The following is a 16,299-nucleotide window of genomic DNA, read 5'->3' as shown; positions in this document are numbered from 1 at the left end:
AGAGGAGATAAGTATCAGATTCCATACAACCTAGAGTAGTATTACAAATGTATTCTCTATTTCAAGAAAAAATAGAATAAAGTGCTGAAAAATGAAAGCTATAATCTGAATAATTTTATACATTTTAATAATCCCACCATAGAGACGGAAATCTTTAGAGAGACTTTGCTAGATTTTTTTTGTGTGAATAAGGAATAACCATTTTTTGTGTCAGTGGAGCAGCATTACAAGCCAGAAAAAGCCTATTACTGATGAAATTGAAAAATAAAGCAGCATGCATGTCAGCCCAGCAAAGCAAGCTGCTGATTTCTAGGTATGATAACATGGAAAGGGAGAAGTTATATGAGAATAAAAGACTGTGAAAGCGGCTCCATTTTAGAATGCACAAAATGCAAAACCGTAAACATTTTGCAGTGGGTCAGGTTTGGTGCCTAACATCAGTAGCATAGCAATCACACTGTGTAACAATAATGTCAGCAGAAATCCCCCCGAAGCAGCTCTACATTATCAGTCCACTGAAATATTTATCTAGCAAGATAGAAGATCAATAACATTATCTCATAAGTTTTCTATTTTTATAATATTTGGAATTGCATTATATGGCCTAACACACAAACCATTTTGCTGCAACATTTTTTAAAAAGATAAACAAAACCTCCTAGCCTCATGTGAATTATTTATTCTTCTCGTCAGAATTACAAGCCAGTGAATAACACTATAAAGAAGCTCAGAAGCATTGAATGCAGCAGTTTTCAAGATCTAGCAGGAGACATAAAACTTTGACCAATAACAAAATACCATTATTTGTACTAAATTGCTGCTTAGAAATGCTAATCGTGAATCTTATATGGAAGATTATGTTAAAATCTAGAAAAAGACAAGATAGTTCTTATCCCTAGAAGTTATAAGAATAAAACCAGAGATACAGGCTGGATTCTGTTAGATGAAAAGCATAACAAAACATTGAATGTTTCCAGGCCACACTGCAGAAGACATACCCATAGTAGCTTGAGTACTGCAGGACATGCTACACTCCACAGTTTTTCCTTTAGTAAACTACGACTGGCCCAGGTAAAGAATAGCCCTAAAGAAGCTGCTCTGTTTTGTTAACCATGGTAACTTGTGCTTCTGCACCACCACCCCCCTCTGAGCAGTGTTGTCACAGCCAATAAACAAACACTGCTCAGCATTTTCAGTGCAATAATTTGTTCTTTTTTCTAAAGCAGATAGCTCCTAGAGTCACCTGATTAACCTGTCATACTCTGTCAAGTTATCACAGACCTTTTGGGATTGTCCAAAATAAGGGACATAAGGAAAGCCACCAATCAGGTAACAATCCTGTTCCAAAAAGCACTGCAGTGGATCCTTGCTCAGAGAGCTTCCATGCTGGCACAGCAGTATGAAACAGGTATTCTTTCTAAAGGGCTTTTCAAAACAAAAGCTGTGGTTGTCTTTCCAGTTCCCTTTTCAGACTCTTCTGCTCCAGCTGTTAAAAAAGAAATGACAGTGGCAGAAGAATAACTGTGACTCGAACAGCAGTATCTCCTACAAATAGCATTCCTCCTATTCCTTCGGCACACTCACTTTTTGAGTGCGCAGTTCTTTGAAAAAGCCATTTTTTCGCCGGTACAAAAAAAAGGCTATCTGGACAGCTCTAGAAAATACAAAGAGAAGACAGTGAGAGTTTGATTCACAAGAACACATCCTTTGTTTGATACTGGTACAGCTGCAGTGTGAAGTGTTTTCCCTGGGCTTGCAGTGACACCGAGGCAGCACAGCTGACCTCTGGCAGAGGGAAACAGCTACATGGGCACGCTGGTGTTTCCAACCCGTGTGCAGTGTAGAGCTCACAGAAAGAGCTGTTCCAGCATAGGTCTGACAGTGCTTTGTTTAACTCAGAAAAAGGGAGCCCCAACCCTGGCAGTATTCAAGGCCAGGCTGGACAAGGCCTTGAGCAAGCTGGTCTGGTGAGAAGTGTCCCTGGCCATGGCAGCTGATGTTGAGACTAGCTCACCTTTAAGGTCTATTCCAACCCTTTAACATTCTGTGCTTCTATTAGAAAATGAACAGAGTAACATCACCTTTTGCCTTTAGCACTAACGTGAACTGTATAAATTGAGATTATGCTCAAAAGCAAAACTGGTCCTGCAGAAAAAGCTCATTGCTTATTGTTTTAAAGGGATGGCAGGGAAGAAGAAGAAAAGCCCACTCAAGTGAATACAAGAAACCTATGTACATCAATGCCACAAAACTGGTAGCTAATAGCTACCTGAAAACAATATAGCTACTGGAAACACCGCTTGGCAACTGGTAGGGAAGTCCACAGCTAAAGGCAATGTGCCTGGCTCTGATTGGAATTTTGGTTTGGTTGTTTCCCTACTTTTTTTTCCTCTCCCTTATTACCACAAACAGATGCAGGTGGTTAAGAGCCTAACTGTGAAGAGCTCTGGTAGTTTAAGCCCAGAGAGTCCCCAGGCAGGGCCAGGCAGAAGGGGTTACATGATCTCAAGACACTGCTTCCACAGGGCTCACAGGCTGGATTGCATTTTCTTGAGCAGCTGATGAAGGATTAAGCCCAGCAGATGAGTACAAAGAGTAATTGTCACATCTTAAACCAGCACAGCTAAATCTACCAGCATTTATGAGACAGTAGTTTATGTTAAAGGTCCAAACACCAAAGAAGCTAATCACTCCTTTTAAAAGACTTTGCATTATATTCCAAGTAAGTGGCTTTCTTACTCTCCTAACAGTTTATAATTCCTTATGCCACTTCCACCTTTTCCAAGAGGATACTGAGGGAATGAATTAATTAAAACATCAAGATAATTTGAAAAATTGAAGGAAACAAATTGATGCATAAAGCTAGAACAATTAGCTAAAAATTGTTTTCATTATCCCACTTAATAACGGAATAATGCACTTGAACAGCAGAGAATTTTCTAGTGGGTTATTCAGGAGGAATTGTTTTGTGCAGATCATTTCTGTATTAGTATTAGAACCTTTCTGACCTTGAGTTACTTCAGTGTAAGGGCTGTATGCACTTCTATTTCATGGCACATAATGTCTGCTCTTAATGCAACGCGCTGTGTCACTCAAACCGTGAGAAAAGGAAGAAAGTTGTTTTTAGAAGCACTAAATACTTAAGGAAAAAACACTTCATTAATATAATCACTAAAAAGCAAGTGATTAGATTACCTCAGAAGACAGTCAAGCCTAAAGTTGCACCTTGTGTATACATGCATTAATATGCATATCTATGTAGAGGTATGTGTGCATGCACCCCTGTCTAGGGAAGGGTTCCCTAGGAGTGCAGGTGAGGGCCTGGAAAGGCTCCTTCCCACCCCTCCTCCCACTGTGCTGCAAGGACTAATGTGAAGCAGCTACCTGGAGAGGAAAAGGAGCCTTCATAGCATATTTATAAATGTTAAACGGCAGGGAAAGCTGCTGAGAGATTCCTCATTTTCTCCTGCGTGGCCATCCCTGGGACACGGCTGGAAAACAAGGCAGCCATTTTCTAATGAGCTGTTTCAGTCAGCAAAGCAGATTCAAGCGCTCGATAAGCTGCTGCTCTCTTCCTGCAGCGATCCAGGGCAAAAACAACCCATCACCCACAAACAGGTACAGGCACAGCCATCTCTGCTCTCCTGCCGTGAGCCTGGGCAGGCACGGAGGGGCCAGGCAGGGAGGGATGGATGGGGAGGCCTGGATGTGAACACATCCATATTCCTGGACTGTGCTACCCTACGTCTGTGCAAAACCTTATGGATGTGCAACATGGTGCTGCTTGCTCATGGTTTTGGGTTTCCAAAAATAAACTGTCAGCATGAGAAAATACTTGGCTTTTACAGAACCTGTGTCTATGAGATACTGCCTTGTGTGGAAAAAGCCTCCAAACTTTGTGGTCCTTATGGAAGAGTGATTTTAATTGCATTCAGCACATGTATACGTGCACCCGTATGCACACACATGTGATGCAATTTTCATAAGCAATCTGATTTAAAGTAAGTTTTCTCACATGTAAGTAACCTCACTCAAATAACTTTTTTGGGAATCAGACTGTCAAAACCAGTGAGCAATCCAACTCTGTGCAGTGTACAGATTGAGATATTCAATATAATAGCATGAGAATAAAAAGGTCTCTCTCTAGATGTAAAGCAACAAGTCATGGCACCTATACTTAGGTTCACTTCTGTCTTCTATTATAACCCAGTTTCTTGTCATTTTTGTAAAGCTCCCTATTTTATAAGAGTGTTTTGAAACTGGGCAGCAAGAAATCCTGAGAGATCCCATTTCAGTCTCAGCAAAATGTGTTCAGCCTTAGCTATGCTCAAATCTGATGGAAAAGAAAATTCCCACTGAAGTTACGTCAACAGAAATTACTAAAATCCATCTGCTGAAGTCCCCCACCACCCTCTGCACGCTGCCTGCCCAGACCCTGGCTCTTCTTTTCCACACAACACCAGGCTCTGGCCAGACCCCAGCAGGCAGGCCAGTCCACCTGGCCAGGCCCAAAGAAGTCCAGAAAGTGGGGTACATGTCCCATTTGGCCACTTCCAATGGCTTCTGCCTGGCTGCCCTGATTGTGCTGCACGGGGCTCCCTCCATGTGGATGGAGGCTTCACAAGCAGCAGGTTTGTCCCTGAAGCCATCGGAGCCCCCAAGCCCCGGGCTCATTCAACCCACACAGGGTCTGGCGTACGTGCCTGGCTTGGCTCTGCGGGTGCAAAGGCACATTCAATTCATTACATCCAGCTCGGACATCTCTTTCCAGGGGCTGCTCCACAAGATAGCAGTACAATCCCATTACCTAAGGCAAGCACTTTGGTCAGCTTTAAGCAATTTTATCACAGGCTATCAGTGGCCAGGAATACCAAAACTAGAACTGCTGTCAAAACCATGTGTTTTAAGCACTACACCTAGGAAGTTTCCTTTCTCTACAGAAAACAGGAGAACAGCCAAAGAGATGACGCACAAATGAAAATCCTATTAAGACTGTAGAAAACCAAAATGTGAGAAAAGCACACCTGAGCTGCCAAAACCAAAGACACTGCCTCTGCTTTGCTTTTCCCAGACAAAAGCAGAGTCTTGCTCTGACCTCTCCCTTCCTATCGCCTTCCTGGGCCATCAGCAGCTCCCCCCACCACCTGCTGCTGCTCCCAGGCTGGGCAAACAGCAACAGCTGAACTCAGCAACACTAACAAGACATTTTGTGCCCCAGTACCTGCTCCAGCTCTTGAGCACAAGCATTAAGTTTGCCCCTGAAAACTTTGCATTTGCAATTTCACACATACTCACTAAGGATGTTAAATAAAAATGGTTCCCAAAACATCATTCCTAATGCTGCAAACTTTTGTAACTGTTTCCCAAAGTTACTACATGGCTTTGCAATGAGCCTCATATAAAGGATGGCTGTACACCAGAGATGATTCTGGGCAGCTTTTTCAGACAATAAGTCAGAATAAACACAAGTAGAGCACTAGTATTTAAAATGTGATACCCTCATCCGTCACCAAAACCACTGAAACATAGCCCTGTTCTACATGATTAGCTGGTGAAGAACATGTTTGTTCTGTGACCATTGATTTTTTACTGGGTAAAGTAATAAGTCTTGTTTTTCTGCCAAGTATTGATGTACCAAGGCATTTTTTAAATATCTTTTATTTTGAAGTGCAGGATAGCTTAAGTTTTAGAATAAAAGTCTCCTCACTCCACTAAAAGTCAAAGTATGTAAAACCACAGCTCTATCGATCATGTCATCTGTGTTAAAAATGCCCTTTTTTTTTTTTTTCGCCACAAGACTATTATATCATGTGCAGGTGGTAACATCTAAAAATGTATCACAGAAGATATATGTAAAACCAGACTAATCATTTTCTTGATCCAAACAGTAAGTAGAAATGAACCCATGCTGATCTAGCTGATATACCTCTCTGCACTACAGGCTTCTCACCAGACCTGCAACTCTCATGCTGAAACATCGTTTCCAGAAACTAAGCACACGTTCCCTACACCTGTTTCACACCATCAAACCAGATAAAATGGATTGATCTCTTCCAGCAAGGAAGGAGTTCAGCACTGGATTGAGGAGTCAGACAAGCACCATATGGCTAGAAGGGATGGGAAGACAGAAGTGAGGGCTGCACCACCCCTCTCAGGGGCAGCACGACTTACACTGGCTCAGCTGTGTTGTCTAATCAAGTATTCTAAATCAATTAAGAGTGAAGCCAATATGTACACATGAATCTTTGTATTTATAAATGAACCTAAATATTCCACAGTAATACTCCATGCAGTTTATTTCCTGTAGTACATGGATACAAACCATGGACTGACTGAGCTCATTAGCCATGAAAACATGCTGTTTTATCAGGCAAACTTTTGTCCAGCAATACAAAAAATGAGCAGTGAATGGATGAACCCTTCCTGCCCTATAAAACAATAGTTCCCCATGCAGAATGTCAGTTAATGCCAGTCAACAGTAAACATGCTCTCTCAGTTGTTTGGAACTGGCACCAGGTTTGTAAATAATCCCCATGCATCTTCCCAGAATACTACATTTCTCACAGGTTTTAAAGGAAACAGAAAGACTCTTTCTGTGTGTGGAGAGTATTTTCACAGGTTTTAATTTAAGCAGTGATGCTCAAGCAGAGCAGAGTGGCTGCAGACACCTGCAGGGGGATGCTCCACAGATGCCTTCCCGCCTCTCCACACAAATGGCTGAGTCACTCCTCGTTCAAAGGCCCAGGACAGTGAGCTATAGCCTGTCCAAGGCAGACCTGATCTGGCCATGGCTTGCTTTACAAAAGGTGCACAGCAAAGTAAAGCATTTCAGCAGTGACTCAGCACTGTGTATTAATAGCCAGCCTAAGCTTATTTAAGAGCCTGTGGTTGCCATGTGTCGGGGACAGACTGTCGAGTTGGCTGGAAGCTCCTTGAGCATCTTTCAGCACCGGGCAGCAGCACAACAGGGCTGACAGCACCTGGAATGGAGCACAGCTCAAGGAGAAGGGGAACGAGGGCTTTTGAATGGGCTCAGGTCAGCTGCTAAGAGTTGGATTCCCTTGGTCCACAGGAGGAAGTGGAAGCTGAGCAGCTGATGAAGTTGTGAAGAATTAGGTGTCTTTATACCCTCTATGCAAAGCAAGTGGAACAGAAAGCACTACTTAGAAGAATCTTGTATTTCCTGTATGCACATACATACCCACATGCAGAAATGAAGTACATGCTTTTGGTCATACTGGAAAGCACAGGGAGGTAAGAAATAAAGACAGTCATTGTAATCTGATTAGCTGTGTAATTAAGACTAAACTGGGAGTTCAATGAGGGAAACTATAAGGAGGGTTTTTTTCAGCACAGTATACTAGGGAAAAAATGAGAAATCTGGTGGCAATCTAATGGGATAAAGTAACAGATGGTAGGTGGACACCCAAGGGACATGAAATACGCTTAAAGATGATAATGGCTAACAATATGATTAAGAGTACATGCAATCTCACAATGCACTGCATGGAACTAAAATGTAAGTACTAAGGCCATAATCTCTTTAATATTATAGATTAGATTTACATACTTTTATAGACACCTACCAGACAAACAGGAAGAACACTTGCAAAAAGGTTCTATATAACACAAGTATCTGGGCTATTTAAGGGAGTGGCTTGTGTCGGTGTCTTGAGAAACTGGCAAATAGCTGTCTACAAATATGATACAGGGCCACAGGACACATATAACAATAAATAATTGACTCACTACAGATAAGAACAAGTACAAACCGCCATCATCCAAACAACCTGAGACCTACCTCACACTACATCACTCTACTGGCCTGTAAGGACCCTGGGGGAAAAAGGTAGAGCAAACCCTACCCACCTTTTCAGTCACAAATATACCAGCAACTTCCAGCAAAATCCTCCACATAATGCACTGTTCTCCCAGTTGGTACACATGCAGGAGTAGGGAATGCAGGAACAGGGATTGCAACCTAAAGGCTGGACACACAAGTGGGTCAAGTCAAGATGGCCACTAATGCTCAGGCATTGCTTTCAATTTTTTTCTTGTGCACCATCAAATTTGCTACAGCAGTCTCATTAAACTATGGTGGTACTGTGCCTTCTAAATATTTGCCAATAATTAAATAATACCTATAAGCAATATAGCCCAGGTGTAGAATTGCTTATTTCTCCACAAAATAAATGAACAATATATATAAAAATTCCAGATATACATAGATAGATACGTATGTATACAAAACAGTGTTAAATGGAGTAAATGCAAACAAATGATAAAAAAATATGTCAAACAATGCTGCATTTACTATAACCCAGTTATTTATGTAGATTTATTTTAAAATATATCTGATTACACTCATAGCACTGATGAAGACAATAGTAAAGCACAAAGTATCATTAAACACTTAAACTAAAATTCCTCCTTGATCATCCCTACACAACCACTTTGATTTTATTTTGCCATCCCAGGACAAGAGCAACCTTATAACCAGAAGGTCAGAAAATTCGTACTCTGTTATGAGAGCAAACTAAATAATTTCCAAAAGCAAGAGTCCTCTCCCAGGCACAGTCCTGCCTTTGGCTCTCCCATCTCCAACTGGCACTAATTTAAATGAGGGGACTGTAGATTTAGCACTTCAGCTGATATCAATTACTGTTGTATCACGCAAAGCACTCCCTGAAGTAATCAAGAAGTAAGCTGCTTATGGAAGTAGTGTAAAAACTGCACTTGAAATTAAACAGAAGCCAGTACACAGCAGAAACATAACCATCCTCTCTGTAAGAAAAAGAGATTTAAATGGGCAGCTGCATTCTGCATCAGCAGAATTACAACCATTTCTGTGAATGGCTTTAAGGTGCATAGAGAGGTCACTGTGTTCCAGAGATTGGGTTACTGCAAAGCCAACAGATAATGACTACATAAAAGAAGTAACTGGGCACTGGACTGCCTTAAAACAACTGAAGAGAAACAGAATAAGCCAGAATGATGCTGACTCTGATGCAGCTTCAGAGCAAGCACCATCACAACTAATTTACTCACAAGTAGCTTATGAAAACTTCCCAGTGTTTTTACAATCATAAAACAAAAACAAACAAACAAAAACAAGTTCCAAAACGCATATCTATTTTTTTTTATCTTAGCACAGGAAAATGGTGGGAGGTAATGGAAGTGGGCCCAATTAAATGTGACGTAAGGAACCAACATGAAACAAACTCTTCAGAAGCCTTAGTTGTAACAGCTGCCTTGCACTGTTGTGCTTTTGTCTGTTCTCAGGATCCCACCTCAATGGGTTCTGCCCAAGGACAATTTTGCCTGAAGGATGCTTAAAGCAGTACTTGTCATATAGGGCAGGCTCACTAGCTGAGGAGACAGCTCAAGTCACTGCAGGCCCCTCTCTCTGAAAGGGCAGATATAGATAGGCTTCCTGGCACCTCTCCATCCTACAATTTCCTACTGCTATTACACTGATGAATCAAATCTAATTTTAACAAGCAAGCAAGCCTTCTACTGTCAGCAGACATTGTTCCAAGACAGAAGGAAAATACTTTAAGCACATTTTCGTGCCTTTCAACATCTGCATTCTTATATTGCTTTTGTTCCTGGAGAAGGGCACAGAAAAGGAAAATAAGGGGAGCACTTCCCAAGATAAGGAGCTAAGATATCAGTGTTGTCACTTATCATTTCCTAAACAAATTAAATTTTTCCAAACAATGCATGGGTGGCAGAAGGGTATTATTCACTTAAGGACTAATGCTTTGAAAAAATCTAAAAAACTTGCTACTGTAACAGAGCAAGATTCAAACCATACTCCCCTAAGAACACATTAAAACAACATTTTTTTTTCTTTTTTCAAAAATAGAAAAATATTTTCCACATACTTTGGTATAATTCAGTCCTACGCAACCACAATACCTTTCTTTTTAAATAAATAAATATATTAATCTCTTCACAGCTAAGTTTTGTGTAAATGAAACTCCTTTACTAGTTCAAAAAGAATTAAAAAAATAAAAAAAATCCTTGATTATATACTATCTCACAAGATGTGACCATTCACCATGGTTCTAAATGCTGGCATAAGAGATCAGAAAAAGGAAAGTAATTTGAACATTCTTTTGCATATTTTTAAGATGGCCTTCAAAAGCCAAGTGAATACAGAATAACATGCTGTGTTATTAGCTGTACAGCAAAAGAAATAATCCCAGAAAATGTGCATTATCAGTGAAAAGTTGCAGGGTGTAAGATGTTCACTGAACATCCTTAGTTCTGAAGATTATTGTGGAAGAAGGGCATTATCTGCAGGTCTCCTAAATAAAACAAATGCTGCACTGTGGTGCTGAAATATGCAAGATGTTTTCATTACCTAGAATTCATATCCCAGAAGGTTATTTATACATTTGAACAAGAAATATTTAATAGCAGTTAACACTCTAAAAGGTGCAGAAAATGTTACCTGGGCCATACCCTGCTATACTGTTGTCTCAATGGCAATAGACAGAACACAGGGATCAAGTGTTGCAGTCCCCTTAGACAGACACTGCGTAACCTGCCTGAGGTATTTAATTTGATCTCTTTGTTCAAGTCAGTGACATTTGCATTCATTCACATTCAGCAAGTTATTAATCTAAAAAAGCTAAGGAGTCTTTCATTTCTTCTTGTCTCCAAACTCCATTTGTTCTTCTATAAAATTAATGCCATAAATAAAACGTTGCATTTAGACCTGCTGTGATACTGTCAGCCAATTTTGCTGCAGATAAAGGTCAAGGGAAAATTTATTAAAAAACAAAATAACATTTTTTTCCCAAACTCCCTATATTAAAGAACAGTGCCAAGCATTTAAATGAACTCCCAACACAGGTCAATCCTTAATGGGCTTGTAAGTGAGCTGTGTGTTTTAAGAGCTAACCTTCGGAGCATTTTTCTTGCACAGCAACTACTGTGTTGCAACTGCCCTCCAGAAACCTGTGACCATCATCTGAACTAAATAACCAGCCTGTATGAAAGCCCAAATCCAACTGAAGGCCTCAATAAGCATGAACCCAACAAGAGACACAGTTACCTCCTACCTCTGCTGGGCTTCCTGAAAAACACAAGTTTTGAAACTCAAACACTCAATTCTTGCATTAAACACAATGCAATTGTAATTTAGAAATTCATCTGAGCTGGCTGTAAAAATTTCAGCTAATTCCTTGTCTCAACTTCAACAGTTTTGCCAGCTTTATGAATATTGGGGGAATAACAAAATCTGTTTCCTATTTGAATTCTTCTTTTTATTTCCAGTGCATCTTTTTATTTCCATAGCATCCAAACAAAAAGAGCCTTCTCATATAATAAATCTTCACACGGTTATTACCAGATGATGGCCAACTCATAATTTCAGTCTTCTTTTAACAAAAAATATTGGATTTTATGTTTTCTACTAGAAAATTTAACTCCTGTAGAACCACCAAATTTCTGCAGTAAACCCAAATTCTTTGAGCTCCTGGTATGAGAACCGCTCATCCATGTTGCACTCCCACACCAGTCAAATATCCTCTCTTCCACATGGACAGCAAATACACTTTTTGTTAGTCTTGTAATCTTACATCAAAACGCCGAATCACTGAATGGGAGATTTTCATGCAAACTGTACAGTATGGCCACAGTGCACCTTCAGGATACACAGACGGCAACTTCTGAAGGAGCTGCAGATATTATGGGCTTGCACAGATTAAAGCAAGAAAACATCACCTTGCTATTCCTCATCACTATGTTTACAACTGAGTAGGGTAACATGAAATAATGAACGGATTAAGAGCACAATAAGAAAATAAGCAAACTGACACCAAAGACCTCCTGGAGACCAAAGCAGGGAAAAAGGAACAAAATACTGATATTTAGCTGAGAAACAGCTCAATATAGCTTCTTCCAGTGACTACAACTGGAGCCAGAACCTGCTGCATTTGCTTATGGATTCAGCCAGTATTTTAGGGACAGCAAGCAGGACAGGCTTCTGTAAAAGTAGGCAAGTACTTCCCATGTGTTATTATCATACAGAATTAGAGACATGGTCCTGTGCATCTGGCTTCAAAGCAGAGGAGATACTGCAACCACTGCCCTCCTCATGGCAGGCGTGCCCCCAAACCAACAGCCTATTTTGGATGGATGCTTAACATTGACTTGACAGGTATGAAGCTGCAGACACAAGGTCTTAGGATTTAATGCAATTAAAAGCAAAAATAGAAATACAAACAAAAAGCAAGGTATGGCTTGGGAAAATGTAAGATATAACATATTTGGTATGAAAAAACTCAGATCAGTAATACGGAAGGTAGGGAAGGAAGGGAGAGAGTGCATTGAGATGCACTCCTAAATGATGTAGGAGGTAATATGGGCAGTCAATCTAGAGAGCAGAATTTTAAAAAAGAAAAGTACTAGGAATCATGATAATAGAAAAAAAAAATATTCTCTACAGATTTAGGAGAACCTGAACTCCTGAACCTCCTGATTAAATGAAGGCAGGTCTCTCAAAAGCAAAAAGGTGAAGAACTGGCATTTGAATAAAGAAAGCTAATTTTTTTTACAGGTGAAAAATGATAAAGTGGGCAAAGAGCTAGTGGGATAATAGTTTACAAATATCTAAAGGAAGAATGTGCATAGAAAAAGGATGACATTTTCTAACAGCTAGGAAAACTCAAGGAGTACATGAAAAGTGGGGACTTTTTTGGTGGTTTGTTTTTGTTGGGGTTTTTACATAAAGGAACTAGAAGGAAAGGCTTTTTGGAGGGGAACGACTGTTGGCCTGTAAAACTGCCAGGGGGAATACTGCAAAGATACTGCTGGACTAAGTAACAGAAAATGAACTGATGGGAACAGTCCTGTATCAGAAGAAGGAATGCCTTTGAAAATATATTAAAAAAAAAAACAATTCACAGTGTGCTTATCTGTACACTATGCATACAACTAAGATATATTACCTGAAAATTTGTGCTCCCTTTTTAATACAACAGTAATGTACTTTATTACTGATTTTAACAGGCTTTAATAGGAGGAAGCATACATTCAATTATTTTATTACATGCTTTGAATATAAATGGTGAGCATCTGCACTCTATAGTTTACTCCTTCCATCCTCACGCTCTCATATAAACAGCACTGGCACATTTTAGAATTCAGAGCAGCCCTCCCCAGCCCAGCCGCTTTCTTGGCTGGTTTGCTGGGATCTATATATCCAATCTAATTATTTTGATTCCCATTTCCAACCCTATCAGTGGTGCAGTGGTGCAAGAAATCAAAATGCCAGTCTCCCAAATGTTTTAGAACCTAAAAGCTAACAGCTACTCATTTGCAGAGGCATCACTGCATGGCTCAAAGCCCCTGTCACCAGGCAATTTACGTTCAGTGTTCTGGATGTGACTCGAGAGGGGTTTCCCAGCACATCAATACAGAGCATTTCATATAACATTTCAGGTATGCTACAGGTTGTTGCATCATCTTATTTTGTCACAGCATAACTGACAAAAAACCCCAGCAACGCTTTGTTCAAATTTTGTCTCTTTTTAAAGACTCAAGTCCTCCTTCTTTGTTATTTTTCCCTTTGTTTACTTAAAAGGCAAAAAATAGGATCATACAAGCTTATCTTCCCTTAAGTGATCAGAAGAGAGAGTCAGCAATAATCCTGCCAAAACACCTACTACCCTCTCAAATCAGGGGGATCATATGTTCCTCAGTAGCTGAATTTCCCTGTGGATCTTTTCTCTGCTTAGAAGCTGTCCCCTTCTTGAATTACAGTCTTAGATTACTAATGCTCAGCACCACCAAAAATATTCCCATTCATTTCTCCAGCTTTTACAAACATGATAACATGATTTGTGTTTAAATATAAGCGTCACCATTTTACTTTTTATTATGAATATCATATGTTTGGCAAGCTGTCTGACCTTCCTTACGATGATGAATGCTACAGCAAACAATTTGCTGTATCTTTAAAGAAATGGCCAATTCAATTACATTATGCCAGAAGCTTTCAAATCCCTCTCTGCCAAATGTCTTTGCTATATCCTGCCACAGACAGCCCATTTGTATTCCAGCACAGTAGGACACTTGTTTTGTTGAAGCACACAGTTCTAGTTAGGTACTATCAACAGAGCAGTATTTCAGTTCTCCAGCTCTGTGCTCCTTCCACCCCCTCTACCCTCAGTTATCAGGATTTTCAATTTTACTGACCAAACGTGTATGCATTACTAATTATGTGCATGAAATGCAGTAGTTATCAACTGCTACAACAAAATACATTAGTGGCCAATTACAGCAGCTCTTGGCAGCAATGGTTATCATTCTAGTGGATTTAATCATTGCACTTAAAGTGAAGCTTGAGATTCCCTTTGAGATTACACCACTAATTGCTTCTGTTTTGCCAGTTACTGCATGAGCTGTTTGCAAAAAGGATCACTAAAGATGCTTTCTAAATATGGGAAAGCAGCAAACAGATGAAGCCTCCTGCAATGAGTGTCCCCCCCGAGTAAAACCACAGTGTCGATTTATTCATACCACAATGCTCCTCTCAGATTCATATCCCAGTCACCTCCTCTTTCCCTCTCATTTCTTGTTATTTGGGCAGACAGCAGCAGTACAGCTGCACTGCTATTCATGTGAATCATGCCACACACTATCATTTATTTATATAGATACTGAGAATATTACACTGCAAAAATAAAAAAAAAGCTTCCTCCTCTCTTCTGTGTTTGCAGAGAGGATACTACTAATTATTATTATGATTATGACAGAATGTTAAAATGGTCTTACCCCTTAAAAGAAAAAGGAAAAAAAAAACCAAAAAACCTTAGACAAGTACATTATTTATTACACGTACAATACCATCCTAATAGGCTTCCACTCTCCAGGAATTCCTAAAAACAAACACTCCCCCTCTCCAAAGGAATTTGTAATATAACATATTGTTCTTTAAAAGCTCACATCTACTTCCAGGTTGTCAGTAGTGACGAATTATCTGGTTTACAGCCTCATAAAGCAAAAGTGTCTATATATTTTAATGCTGAAGCCCACCCCAGGACTTTGGCACCTTTCAAATGTAGTGATATACCACTTTACAAACACAAAAGAAAGACTTCAGGTGAAACAAAGAGAATTGTCAACAACATTTTAGGTCTGATCAAAATAAGTAGTCTTTCAAAGACAAAAGAATGGAGAAGGATTACAATTACAGTTTTGTTAGCTGAGAACAAGCTATTTTAATCAATACAATTGTTTAAATAAATTTGTTTGTCTCCTTTTCATTAAAAATTTCAGCTACTAAAGCTTTCCATTATTCAAACACCACTCTGTGAACAATAAGGAAACACTCAAAAATATTAAAAAACCCAACAATCTTCAACAAAAATATTCTCATGAGCTTAGAAAATCTCCTATGTTTGTCTCAACAAACACCAACATTTTTAGGGTTTCAATAGATGCTAGGTTGATAAAACTTTAATTAGAAACTTAATTGATCTCTGTAAGAGAGATACTGTAGTGAAAGTTTTAAATCCCCAGAGACTTCTACACGAGAAACAGCAGAGCATATGACATCTTTAAAAACTGTCAAAAACCATACACTGTGATTTACAAAAATAACAGCAATCTCTGTGAAATTAACTGCTAAAAGAAGTTGAAAAGCTTCATCCTACAGGATCAACAGGCTACAGCACCAGCACCAGTCAGCTTTACTTCAGCCTCTAAATTCGGCATGGACCTACCAATCCCTGGAAAAGAACAAACCCCAGCAGAACCAGGATTACATCACTGATACATCTATCTTGCTTCACGCCCAGATGTGGATTTGCTCAGAACCCGCTGATCTTTCCAGAACAGCAGGCACAAGAACTGCTGCACACAGGATGCTCTCAAAACCAAGGCCAGTTCATTTTCATGCTTAACAGAGAAGATCTTGCCCCAAGGCACTCAATTTCGAGTCTGAATGAGAAAATCTGTATGCGATGTGGTAACTACAGTAACTGGCAAATAATAAATCGAGTAAAACACCTAGAGATCAATCCTATATTAATGAAGGAACACACTACACAATTCAATTGGATTATCCCCATTCTTAGTTCACAAGTTCTTGACTTCTACCTTATTAGACAACAATTAAGGACAATTTTCAATACAAAATCTGCCACAGTATCTTTGTCACTATACCTACAGGTCCTCCAGTCCAGCAGAATGACTGCCTTTCTTTTGTATGGGCAAGCTCCTGTCTCATGTATGCAGGCACAGAATCTAAATTACAATTCCAAGAAGACTGCAATTGTATCT

At 39.7% G+C, this 16,299-nt stretch overlaps 1 protein-coding gene across 4 annotated transcripts in view; it reads right to left on the bottom strand.

Moving 5' to 3' along the window:
- Positions 1 to 16,299, bottom strand: part of TBL1X (transducin beta like 1 X-linked) — a 191,233-nt gene that overhangs the window by 118,176 nt on the left and 56,758 nt on the right. Inside the window, exon 1 of one of the 4 annotated variants that reach the window (XM_021527746.3) lies at positions 999 to 1,017. The exons of the other annotated variants lie outside the window; for them this stretch is intronic. The gene's annotated coding sequence lies outside the window, so the exon portion shown is untranslated. Of the gene's footprint in view, positions 1 to 998; positions 1,018 to 16,299 lie in introns of those variants that run through there. 4 annotated transcript variants of the gene reach the window in all.

The sequence above is a fragment of the Lonchura striata genome, chromosome 2, assembly GCF_046129695.1.
Source record: "Lonchura striata isolate bLonStr1 chromosome 2, bLonStr1.mat, whole genome shotgun sequence".
Lineage (NCBI taxonomy): Eukaryota > Metazoa > Chordata > Aves > Passeriformes > Estrildidae > Lonchura > Lonchura striata.
This window is presented reverse-complemented; position numbering and strand designations above follow the sequence as displayed.